At 38.2% G+C, this 13,497-nt stretch overlaps 1 protein-coding gene across 8 annotated transcripts in view; it reads right to left on the minus strand.

The window, feature by feature from the left end:
* The window catches only part of FZR1 (fizzy and cell division cycle 20 related 1), a 108,500-nt gene that overhangs the window by 46,428 nt on the left and 48,575 nt on the right, over positions 1-13,497 (minus strand). For 4 of the 8 annotated variants that reach the window (XM_020969387.2, XM_078154018.1, XM_078154019.1 and 1 more), the window contains one exon: positions 2,343-2,396. The exons of the other annotated variants lie outside the window; for them this stretch is intronic. The gene's annotated coding sequence lies outside the window, so the exon portion shown is untranslated. The remainder of the gene's footprint in view (positions 1-2,342; positions 2,397-13,497) is intronic. 8 annotated transcript variants of the gene reach the window in all.

The raw sequence follows: 13,497 nt of genomic DNA on the forward strand, positions 1-13,497 counted from the left end.
CCAACCTTATCTTCCACTATTATCTAACATAAAATATTTTGCTTCAGTCAGGCTGGTTCACCATATGCTATGCTCATTCTTGACTCCTTGCCTTTATGAATTTTACAGGCTGGTTTACAGAGATAAGTGTCTATCCATATAACCAGGACCAGTGTTATTTACCCAGGGCCAGTGTACTTAGCATGGCCCAGTAGTACAAAATGTTTTCCTCTTTAAAAATTTCTTCTCTCTACATGTAAAACAGGACCACTGGCTAGAAAAGAGATGTTTGCAAATCACTAGGCCTACGTTCACATAAAATCTGGCTATGAAATTCCATTTGTTTTCTTTGTACTGGGAACCTACCCATATTCTACAAGAAGCCTTTCTCAGGTCTCAATCTTAGTGCCTTTGCTCTAAGACTACTCTCATTTCATTCTAGCTATATCTTGTTTGTACATGGTTGTCTGCATGTTGCCTCTCCCATTAGACTGAGGTGTCTGAGTATGGGGGCTATTTTTTTTTCCTTTCTTTGTATCCCCAGTGCTTGTCATGTAGTAGGCACTTAATTGCTAACTAACTTATTTAAAAGTATCATTAGAAACTGAATGAATGCTTTTGTCTCAGGCAAGATGATCCTCTGCTCTAAGGCTAATACTAATACTACATACTACTTTCTCTAAGTATCCTATTCCCCAAATGGATATTTAAAGTCAATTCAAATAAACATTTATTACACATGGTAACTGTAAGAAGTAACATGGAAAACCACCAGGCCTTACCACTGCTCCCTAAGGTCTTCTAGGCCTTATGATCTCCCCTATCTCTATACCCTACAGTTCCCTGGCACTGTCAACAGACCTACTTATATAACCTAAAAAAAAGCAAACACTGGGTTTTGCCATTTCACCCCGCCCCCACACACACACACATCCCAGCACCAATGGCTGCACCCTTAGGACTTCTGTGCCTTTCCATCTGCCCTGCCACCAAATTCCTTTGTGTGGTCTCCCCTATTCATATGTGAGCTCCTTTAGAGCAGAAATTGTCTTGCCTTTTCTTTTTGTATCCCTAGTATACAACATGTAAATACTTTTTCATTTATATTCATAAGAAAAGGTATAAAGATTAAAAGACATGGTTCCCACTCTCATGAAGCTCACAATTTGGTAAGGAAATATAACACATGGAAAGTTAATTAGAGATGGGCTTGGATCTGGCATTGCATTGTGCTGGCATCTGAACAGAGCTTTAAAGGGCAGGTAGATTTTAAACAGGCAAATCAAGGAGGAAGGGCATTCTAGACCAGGGTGGGGAACCTGCAGCCTTGAGGCCACATGTGGCCCTCTAAGTCCTCAAGGAGCCCTTTGACTGAATCCAAACTTCACAAAACAAATTCTCTTAATAAAAGGATTTGTTCTGTAAAACCTGGACTCAGTCAAAAGGCCACACCCAAGGACCTAGAAGGCTATGTATGGCCTTAAGTGTGGCCTTAAGGCCGAAGGTTCCCCACCTCTGCTGCAGGCAAATGGAGCAAAGATACAAAGACACAAAAGCATAGGAAGACTTAACAGTTCAATCTGGCTGAAATATACTGTGAGGAAAAACATGAGATTCAATTCACTAAACATTTGTTAAGTCCCTAGTACCAGCTAGACTCTGAGGAAACAAAGACAAAGATGAAAACAGTCTTGCCCTCAAGGAACTTACATTCTACTGAAGAAAAACCAATGATACAGTAGAAAGATAAGCAAATAAAAAATAGTTTGAAGGAAAGGAAGCATAATTAGGGGCAGCAGGAAAGGCTTGTAGGAGGTGGCATTTGAGCTAAGTCTTGAATACAGTTAGGGATTCTAAGAGGAGGAGAGAGGAAGAAGAGAATTCCAGACATGTGGAACAGTCTGTGCAAAGGCATGGAGGCAGGAGACAGAATGTCATGTGAGAGAACAGCAAGTAATCCAGTTTGCCTATAACACAGATGAAATGACTCTAGAAAGATAGGTTGTAGTCAGACTGCGAAGGGCTTGAAGTGCCAAGCAGAGGAGTTCATTTTATCATAAAGGCAACAGGGAGCCACTGATGAAACCAGAAAATAGATGTTTTGGAATATCAAGCTAAAGGAACAATTCAGACCTCAGACCCCCAAAATTCTTTGGTTGCTTATACTTCTCCTCTTTCCACCCACCCCCGACTAAATTGTGAATTCAATGAGGATAGAAACTCTATCCTAAAACCTTAAAACCTGTATGTATAATTCTTCCTTGGACATAGCAAATGGAAAATGAACTGAGTTTAGAACTGAGTAAGAGGTGAATAGGCTAGACTGCATTTGGAAAATTGCACAATCATAACACGCTACTTACTAGAGCATACGTTCATCTCTTTAGCACCAATATTCTTCTGGTGATGCCATACGGCTGCAGATGACAGAACAGCATGACCACAGAGAAGATATGGAAAGAATGTATATCTGTATCAGTAAAGGGAGGAGTATGGCACTTAAATACTTGCTGAATTAAAATGAAAGATAAGCTCTTTCAAGTAAGTGAACCTCATTCCTCAGTTTTCACAATCTGAAGAGATTTTTTTTCTCCTAGTAAATTCTTAAGTTAGACATTACCACCCTTTTCTTAACCAAAGATCATATTACTCTATGGGTTAGGTAAAAAAAAAAATTGCCAACAGTTACTTGGCTTTGGAACATGCTCTCCTCCCGGCCCAACTCAAAGTCTACACAGCTCTGGATTTTGGCAACAAAATAAACTGAATAACAGCAACACAAACAAAACAAAACAAAACAAAACAACAAAAACAAAACCAAAAAACTAAATAGCAGAAACAATTCAACTCAACAGTCAGAAACAAGTACAGCATTAATTAATTGCCAGATACATGCTAGAGAGGTTAAGAGAGAGGAGTGGGTACTGTTTTCGAGATTCCATAGAAATCATTTTACTATTTTTTTTTTAAGGCAGCAATGATGCAGTGGAAAAAAATGCTGGATTTGGTGTCATGGGATCTGGAGGGTATACATCTCAGTCCTGCTACATATTACCTGTGTAAATAGGACCAAATCACTTAAGCTTTCTAAGGCTATTTCCACATCTTAAAATAAACAGGTTAGACTAGATAGCTGTGAAGGTTGTAGTTCAAGTCTTACCACCTCACTTCACAGATAAGTAAAAACTGAGGATCTACCAAGAAAGCAAGCTTGTAGGCTGGTACAATCAACAAAGACTTCACAAACACCTCTCAAATCAAGCTATAATCCACTAGGATTTTTTGTTTGTTTTGTCTTTGTTAAGGCAGCATGGTATAGTGGAAAAAATTATATGACATTATGGAACCTGGGTTCAAGTAACTGTAACAGCTGGGATTAGTCTTTTCCACTACAATAATAGCTGCTTCCTGGGAGGAGGGAGGTACAATGCAAAAATAATTAAAACACAGTCTCTGCCTTCATGGAACTTACAATCTAGGGGACAGAAGGGTGGTAGTAGTGGTTGTTTCACAATACTTATGCAAATAGACTGTACCAGCCAATTATTATAATGTAAAACAAGGAGACTATGAGAAAATTACAAAGTACTTCTTCAAGTTCAGAGGAAGGAAAAAAATTTTCTGAGTGAGATGTTAGAGAAGGCTTCTGGAGGTAGAACTGCAGATCTGAGTCTTGAAGTAACCTAGGTAAGATTTTTTAAAATCAAAGTGCAGGAAGAAAGAAAGGGAGAGAACAGGCTAGGCATAAAGAAATAGTGTGACCAAAGGCACAGAAATAGTAATAATCCAGATATGTACCAAGAACACAAGTAGTTTGCTTTAACTGAAGCACAGTAAGTAGAAAGGCGAGGAAGTAATGAGAGAAAAGTCTGAAAGGCAAGCAGTTGTGAAAGTGTTGAGGATCCTAAATGACAGACTAAGTAGTTTAGATTTTATTCAATCAATGATAGAGCCATCACTTAGAGGAGTAGTCATTTAGCCTTTAGCTGAACAGATAAGTGATTCTTATCACACACAAGGCACTTCACCCACAATAAAGTCTAGGCACACCAGTCTTCTCACTGCTCCTCATACACATCATACTACTTCTTGTTCTAAGTGTCAGTGTATTGCCTGACTCCATGCTTTGTATGCTCTCTCTCCTCATCTCTGACTCTTAGAATCCCTAATTTCCTTCAAGGATGAGCTTAGTCACCTACCTTTTTACACGAAGCCCTTCCTGATCCCCTCAGTTACTAGTGTCTTCCCACAAAAAAAAAAAATCATGTCTCATTCCTCCCTTGACAGAATGTTAACCTCCTTGAGAGTCAGGGACTATCTAACTTCTATCTTTGTACCCCAGTGCCTGGCACACAGAAGATGCTTAAAAAATGTTTGTTGACTGAGGGAAGAAGCCCATTTCATTATAGAAGAGCTTTAATTGGGTTAAAAGAATATGGAGATCTAAAGTCAAAAAGCCTAGTTTCAAAACGCTAGCTCTACTACTTACTAGCTGTGTGACCTTAACCTAGCAAGGTTTCATTTTCTTCATCTGTAAAATGATGGGGTTGGGCTAGATCAGCAGTTCTCAAAGTGTGGCCCAGTGTTTTAAGGGGTCCTCAAAGTCAAAATTTTTTATACTAAGACATTTTAATTTCAAATATGGCAAATATATATAGATATAAAATCCACATAAACAAACACTCTTTGAGGTCTACGATAATTTTTAAGAGTGTAAAGGGATCCTAAGACCAAAAAGTTTGTGAATTGCTAGACTAGAAAATCTCCCTTCCAGCTCTAAACTGTTCCTTACATTGTGCTGAAATCTGCCTCTAACTCCCACTCATCAGTCCTAGTCAGACTTCACCACAGAACTAGCACCTCTTTAGAATGCAACTGAAAAACACACACACAGTCTTCATAAAACAGTTCAGTTAGGAAGGAAATAGAGTAGAGCTCCCTAGGGCTAAATTCACACTTCTTGTCAATCAATGAAACAGTTGAGCACAGCTAGTACTTCAGATCCTTTAGTTCAGGATAAGGTCCCTTTGGCAAATGGCAAGAAAGCCAAGGGGATTCATGAATATTGTGCTGATGTGGTAATGATTACCATTCAGTACATCAAGTTCAAGGAAGCTGTTGGGGGAAAAAAATAAGCACTTAGTTGCTATAGAAGCATTCTGGGTTGCAGCTGGAAATAATTTTTTAAAGGCCTTGAAGGGAGGTAGAAACATTCAGAGATGTGTTTCTAGTTCCAGTATCCTTTTGCATCCAGCTTTAACCCTGTCTGTGCCTGTGGTCGCCACTGATGGAAGAGGAATAGTGTTCTGTGAACCTTAAAGAACTATATAATATGTATTCATATTCTAATTCTTTTCTGACAGAAACATTAAATGGCAACTCTGCCAGGGATGGAAACTGTAACACAAGCTTGAGGGTAGAGGGAATGGCTTTCAAGACCAACCCACCATTTGTGGACCCCTGCAGTAGAGCACAAGGCAGCTCTGCTTTTTTCTGAATGAATGCATTTACTTAGCACCTTAGGGATAAAGGTAAGGTAAGGAGGGAATACCATATGTAAGGTACAGAAAGAAGGCCAATTTGGCTGCACCTTAAAGTGCAGAAAGGGAAAAAATGTGCAGTAAATCAGGAAGTATAGGTTGGAGCCAGATTGTGAATAACTTTAAAAGAGAAATAGAGGAATCTGAATTTTACTCTACAGGCAATACAGTGAGCCAGTGAAGGTTTTTGAGAAAGGGGTGTGAAATCGTCAGACCTGTGCTTTAGGAATATCACTCTCGCAGTTTTGTGGAGGAGATAAGAGAAACTTGGAGGCAGAAACCTCAATTAAGGAACAGGTAGTGCCTAATGGCCAGAACCAGGGTATTGACTACGTGAATAAAGAGAATAAAGAGAAGTGGAAGAAATGCTACGGAGGTAGAATCACTAAGGCTTGTTTGTAGATAGAAAGAGAAGAACTAAGGATGATTCTGAGGTTGTGAACCTGGGTGTTGGTCAACAGAAACAGGGAAGTTAGAAAGAGAAGTGGGGGTTTGGGGAGAAAGATGATGAGTTCTTTTTTTTTACATGCTAACTTAGAAATGTCTATGGAATGTCCAGTTGGAAATATTCAAAAAACATTTGGAAATATGGAACTGGAACTCTAGAGACAATACAGGGTAGATATATAGATCTGGAAATTACTTGCATGGAGAAGAGAAATGAACCTTTTGGAGTTGATGAGGTTAACATGAATGTGCAGAGGCAGAGAAAAACAGGCCAAGCAATATGCACCAGTGCTTAATGTTTGTTGAACTAAAATGCTCTACTTGCATACTTCTTAGTCTTCAACAAGTTCTCTACCTCAAGAGGCTGAATAAATGGATTAACTACAGATACCAGCAGTTAAAGTTGGTTGTAGCACTCCAGATTCCTCTACATACAAAACTCTTAAATTGGAGAAAAGAAAACATGGCAACATGCCCTGTCCAGATTCTGGTCTTCCAATCTAAAAGAATGCAAATGACAGCCCTAGCCTCCTTCTCCTTCCACAAAGAAACTCCTAGCTCGTTTTGAGTTCTAGGATATTCAGATATGGATACCCCAAACCTACCAATTACTCTATTTCTCTCCTCAAGAAACGACCCTATATTTTATATTTTTTTCTTTAGATAATCAATCAATTATAAGTTACTCATGGTACTTAAAGTTAGGCATCTTTTTTTAGCCTTTAATTTGAATCATATAGATTTTTAGTATAAGGAGATCTCCTAATACAACACTCTTATTTCATGAAGGAGGAACTGGGGCCCAGAAAAGATAAGGGCTATCAACGACAGAGCTGAGCTAGAACCAAGTTCTCCTCTCCCAGGATGTTTTTCCACTATAATTTGCTGCTTTGTCTTGAGAAGGGACCTTGTTCTGAAAGTGCTGGGATATTATGGAATCAAAGGAGGACTGAACTGGAAGGGACCTAAGAGATTAATTTCCTTGACTATAAAATGAAGGAGCTGAAAATATATAACCTTTACAATACTTTCCAATTCTAAATCTATTAGTCCTATAATCCAGGATGCACTCATTTTATAGAGAAAATAAAAGCCAAGAGAAAGGAAGAAACTTTCCTGAGGCTGATTAGGAGCAGAACTAGAATGTGAACTTAGGTTTCCTAACTCCTTGATCTAGTTCTCTTTCTATTTCTACTGCAATGTGCCTGGTTTTCAAGGACTTCACATACTTAAGATTGTGATGTTTCAATCCTACTGCATAAGAAATTATGTACTAAGACAGCAATAGTGTTTTAACCATTTACTGCCTCAAGAGACATGACTAGCAAGCTATGAAACAAGAAACTCCTTCACACTGAAATAGTGTGTTGTATATGAGGAAAAGAACTAGACTGGGGGTCAAAGCATCTAGGTTCAAATCTTATATGCTTACAAGATTTAAATGGGTTCCTAACCTTGAGCAAATCACTTCACTTTTCTGGACTTCAACTTCCTCATTTGTCAAACAAGTAAACTGGACTAGATCAGGTGTTCTTAACCAAACTTTCTGTGTCACAGACCCCTCTGACTGGACTAGTGAATGAAGCCCATGGACACCTTTTCAGAATGTTGTTTTTTTTTTTAAATCATAAGATAACATAGGATTACCAAGTAAAACAACTACACTAAAATACAATTATCAAAATATTTTTTAAAAAACAAATTCATGAACCCCAGGATTAAGAATCCCTAGAGATATTTCTAACATTGCTTCTGGCCCTAAATCCAATGAGCCTACTATTTCCCAGTTTACTGGTATTCTTCTTCAACAAGTAATGTGTGGACTATCATCAGGTTTCTCTTGCCCTTTAAAATGTTGGTTAATAGAGCTTGTCAAAATTTAAGGGCTATAAGTCAAGTATCCATTCTTTTTGAAGAGATGTTAAAGTTTATAAGGTAAATCAGCATTTATAGATTAAAAATCCAAATTGGTGGGCATTAAGAATTAAACATTCTTATTAATTTTGAATCTCTGAGGTTGTGCCAGATCTTTCTGCATTTCCACCATTTGAATAACACTTTGCTTAGCTCCAAAGCTGAAAGCTAATCCTTGCTGAGATGGTATGTACCAGATGTAGAGCCTAGGCTAGTTTTAGGCCTTTATAAGAATATAATTCACTTGGGAGAAAATTTATCTCAGCATTGAAGCTACAATGAAGTTTTACAAAGATAAGAATTCTGGGTGGTTTCCAGTATAATTACATTAGTATATTAATAACATATGTGTACTTCTGTTTCATGTTCAGGAAAAACATCTGCAGGCTAAGTAACTAAGAACGAAGGTCAAGGAAAAAATGGACAATAAATTATTCTTTAACCTGTAACAGTCATTGAATAAATTTGCTGGAAGGCCAGAATGTACTCAGGATCAGCAGCCTGTTTCTGTCCTATTTATTTCATAGTAATTTTATAACACATTTAAGAATCAAATAACTAATTTTCCCAAAGTTAGCTAGAAATCTTTTCCTAATATTTAAAACTGCAGACAACTTTGTGTATGTTGAATTCACTTATAATTCTGAAAGTCTTAATACTGAGAGAAAGATTTCCAAATAATGTCCACCCTTCTCCATTAGGTAACTTTTTCTCTTAATATTTCTTGGTCTTTCTCCATCTCATAATTGGTAGAAGTGAGAACCACAGGACAGGATGGAGTAGCTATAGTGAGCTATAAGGCTTAAAAACAGAGATTAAGTAGTAGAAAAATCACTGTAATTAAAAGTCGAAAAACCTTGGGTTTGAATGTTGCTTTGTCCACTTACAAGTTAAGTGACTCTATGTTTCTGAGCTTCAGTTTCCTCCTCTATAAAATGGAAATAATATGTACACAACTTATGTCATAGGATTGCTAACAGGATCAAACAAGACAATGGATAGGGCTACTTTTAAACTGAGATGCAGAGAGGTTAAGTGAATTATTAATCTCAGAGATCCTATTGTCTTCTCCCACAATCCCTCATTTCCTTACCCTACATGCTATAAGCTGAGGACAAAATTCAAACCTAATACTTCTAACTCAAAATCTTTGGATTGTTTCCTTGGTAGAATGCCCTCATCAACTACCTATGACTTCTCCACCTTCTTCCTTTCCTCACTCAGACTTCACAGCTCAATTTTTGCTACCTCTAGAAGGAAACAGTCGGATGCTAGAAGCCGAGGGATCCATGAAAAACCTGAAGGAAGAAATCTGACCATAACTTGGGTACCTGCTGATGTCGTTGCTGTTCAGTAGTTTCAGTCACATGCCACTCTTTGTGAGTCTATTTGGGGTTTTCTTGGCAAAGATACTGAAGTGGTTTGCTATTTCCTTCTCCAGCTCATGTTACAGATGAGGAATTGAGGCAAACAGGGTTAGGTGATTTCCTCAGGATCACACAGCTAATAAGTGTGAGGGTAGATCTGAACTGACAAAGAGTAGTCTTCCTGACTCCACAGCACTCTATCTACTGTACCACCAGCTGATGACTAATCAATTAAGTTTAGGAATATCAGTCCTGTCTGGTGACAGGTGGGGCCAGATGCGTGACTTTGTGTCTCTTGGGCCTCGAACATGGTGTCTGGAAGGTAGCGGATTTCCCCTATCCTATCACTAGAGGTCTTCAAATGGAGTCTGGATAACATTTGCCAGAGTGTAAAAGGGATTCCTGTTCAGGCACAGGTTGCACACAATTATTTCTAAGGTCCTCAGAATCTGTAGATTCTGAATAACTAATAAGATCTCTCTGAATATTTCCTTTTCAGGGAACAGGTTTGGTGAAGAGAGAATTAAAAGAACAAAAGCCATTGTGTCAAAGGATATATGAAGAACAGTTTTTAAATGAAGAAATGTAAACTTTCAAAAACCATATAAAAAACACAAATTAAAACAATTATGAGATTTCACCTAACAGCCATCAGATTAGCAAAGATGGACAAAAGATGAAAAAAGGCAATTGTTAGAAGAGCTATGGGAGGCAAAAATACCAATGTACTGTTGGTGGAGCTGTGAACTGGCATAATCACTCTAGAAAGCAATTTGGAATTATACCTCAAAAGTCACTAAACTGTATATACCCTTTTGACTCAATGATATCACTAGATACATACTCCAAAGGGGTCAAAAACAGAAGGGGAAAACTGAGGTACAAAAAACATAAGTTTTTTTTTTGTTGTTGTTGTAGTAGTTAAGAAGTGGAAACAAAGTAGGTACCTATCGATTAGGAAATTGCTCGATAAACTGTGGTCTATGAACATTACGGAATGTTACTGCCTCATAAGAAATGATGAATTTATAGAAAATTGGAAAGATTTGTATGTAATTATATAGACTGAAATGAGGAGAAAACGAGAACAATTTACATAATGGTCACTATAGTGGAAATAATTCTCAAAGACTTTAGGGCTCTGACAAACAGTAACCGATCAAGACTTCAAAAGATTTAAATTGGGGCAGCTAGGTGGCGCAGTGGATAGAGCACCGGCCCTGAAGTCAGGAGTACCTGAGTTCAAATCCAACCTCTGACCAAACACTTGACACTTACTAGCTGTGGGACCCTAGGCAGGTCACTTAACCCCAACTGCCTTAAAAAAAAAATTGAAATTGAATCATAACTTTCCCTTTTAAAAAAAAAAAGATAGTCAAAGCTGGAAGGTTTATTAGAAGATAGAAAATGACATAGGACAATGACATAGGCCCAAACAAGGACATCAGAATAAAGAATGTCAGAAAAAGAACTGTCCTTAGAGATTCATCCATCACTTTCCTTTGAAAGATGGTTGAAGTGAGGCCTAGACTACATGTGGCCCTCCAGGTCCCCAAGTGCGGCCCTTTTGACTGAATCGAAACTGCACAGAACAAATCCCCCCTTTTTTTTGTTCTATGATGTTTGGATTCAGTCAGAGGGCCACACTTGAGGACCTAGAGGGCCACAAGTGCCCTCAAGGCAACAGGTTCTCCAACCCTGGTCTAGACAGTAGAAATGTCTTTCCTAAAGTCACAGTGAGATCACTGTGAGGGTCAGGTCTCCTGGATCCCAAACCAATTACTGCTCTATTCTACTATTATGTCCACTCTTGTGAGGACTAAAGCTTAAATCCTTATAGCTTTAGCTGAGAATTAGAGTCTAATGTTCTCTGGACTTGAGATCAGGTCAGTTTTAAGTGGTCATACCTAAATGGGAGACATTCATCAATCTCTAACCTTTACTGGTTCAAAGGGGATGCACAGTTTTATTGCCCTAGGATAGAGCTTCAAACTGTCCACCAGAATGGTTGGATCAGTTTACAACTCCAACAACAGTGCATTAGTGTCTCAATTTTTCCACATTCCCTCTAGCATGTCATTCTTCTTTTCTATCATGCTAGCCAATCTGATAGGTATGAGGTGGTACCTCACAGCTGTTTTAGTTTTGATTTCTCCAATCAATGGTGATTTAGAGCTTTTTTTTTTAATGTGACTATTGATAGCTTTGATTTCATCTTCTGAAAACTGCCTGTTCATAGCCCTTGCCCATTTATCAATTGGGGAATGGCTCTTAATTGTATAAATTTGGCTCAGCTCCCTATATATATTTTCGAAATGAGGCCTTGTATCAGAGAAATATGCTGTTTCCTCCTCCTCCCATTGTCCTGTTTTTCTTATAAATTTAGTTGCAATGGTCATTTGTGCAAAGCCTTTTTAATTTCATATAATCAAAATTATCCATTTTATTTCTCGTGATCCTATCTCTTATTTGCTCATAAACTTTTCCCTCATCCATAGATCTGACAGGTACATTTTTCATGCTCCTCTCATTTCCTTATGGTATGACTCTGTCTATACCATTTTGTCCTTATATGGTGTGAAGTGTTAGTCTATGCCTAGTTTCTGCAAATATGCTTTCTAGTTTCCCCAGCAATTTGTCAAATGGTGAGTTCTTGACCCCAAAGCTTGGATGTTCAGGTTGATCAAACACTAGATTACCATGGTCATTTACTGCCACGTACTGTGTGTGTACCTAATCTATTCCACTGATCCACCTCTCTAATGCTAAGCCAGTACTAGACTGTTTGGATAACTGCTGTTGTTGTTAGGTGATGCAGTGGATAAAGTGCTGGGCATGGAGTCAGAAAAAATGAGTTCCAATTGGCCTCAGACACTCCCTAGCTGTGAGACCCTGGGCAAGTCACTTAACCCTGTTTGCCTCACTTTCCTCAACTGTAAAATGAGCTGGAGAAGGAAATGGCAAGCCACTCCAGTATTGCCAAGAAAACGCCAAATGGGTTCACAAAGAGTTGGACACAACTGAAACAACACAACAACTGCTAGACTGCCTCCTTTCACATTTTAAAAATTGATTCCTTTGACATTCTTGACCTTTTGTTCTTCTAGATGAATTATTATTTTTCTAGGTCTATAAAATAATTCTTTTTTTAATTAATTAATTTTTGGTTTTCAATATTCACTTCCATAAGCTTTTGAGTTTTAAATTTTCTCCCTCTCCTTCCCTCCCTCCCTCCCTCCCCAAGATGGCATTCAATCTGATATAGGCTCTACATATACATTCCTATTAAACATATTTTCACATTAGTCATGTTGTAAAGAAGAATTTGAACCAACAGGAGGAACCACAAGAAGAAACAAAATGAAACAGAAGAAAAAAATGGAGCAAATAGTCTGCTTTGATCTGCATTCAGACTCCATGGTTCTTTCTCTGGATGTGGAGAGCATTTTCCATCATGAGACTTTTGGAGATGTCTTAGATGCTTGCATTGCTGAGAAGAGCTAAGTCTATCAAAGTTAGTCATTGCACGATGTGGCTGTTACTGTGTACAATGTTCTCCTGCTTCTGCTCACTTCACTCAGCATCAGTTCATACAAGTCTTTCCAGATTTTTCTGAGGTCCACTTGCTCATCATTTCTTACAGCACAATAGTATTCCATTACATTGATATACCACAACTTGTTCAGCCATTCCCCAATGGATGGGCATCTCTTCAATGTCCAATTCTTTCCCACCGCAGAAAGAGCCACTCTAAATATTTTTGCACATGTGGGTCCTTTTCCCATTTGTATATCTCTTTGGGATATAGCCCTAGAAGTGCTATTGCTGGGTCAAAGGGTACGCACATTTTTATAGTCCTTTGGGCATAGTTCCAAATTGCTCTCCAGAATGGTTGAATCAGTTCACAACTCCACCAACAATGCATTAATGTTCCAATTTTCCCACATTTTCTCCAACATTTATTATTTTCCTGTTTTGTCATGACAGCCAATCTGACAGGTGTGATGTGGTGCTTCAGAGTTGTTTTGATTTGCATTTCTCTAATCAATAATGATTTAGAGCATTTATAAAATAATTCTTGGCAGTCTGGTTCATCCCTATTAGTTAATTCTTGCACTAGGTTTTAGGTAGATACTACTTTCCATTTTAAGAAAGGCTCCATTCCAAGTTATGGTATACAAATGTAACGGAATACTATTGTGCTACAAGAAATGATGAGCAGGCAGTCTTCAGAAAAACCCGTAAAGACA

This window comes from Phascolarctos cinereus, unplaced genomic scaffold (assembly GCF_003287225.1).
Source record: "Phascolarctos cinereus isolate Bilbo 61053 unplaced genomic scaffold, phaCin_HiC Scaffold_4;HRSCAF=312, whole genome shotgun sequence".
NCBI classification, from domain to species: domain Eukaryota; kingdom Metazoa; phylum Chordata; class Mammalia; order Diprotodontia; family Phascolarctidae; genus Phascolarctos; species Phascolarctos cinereus.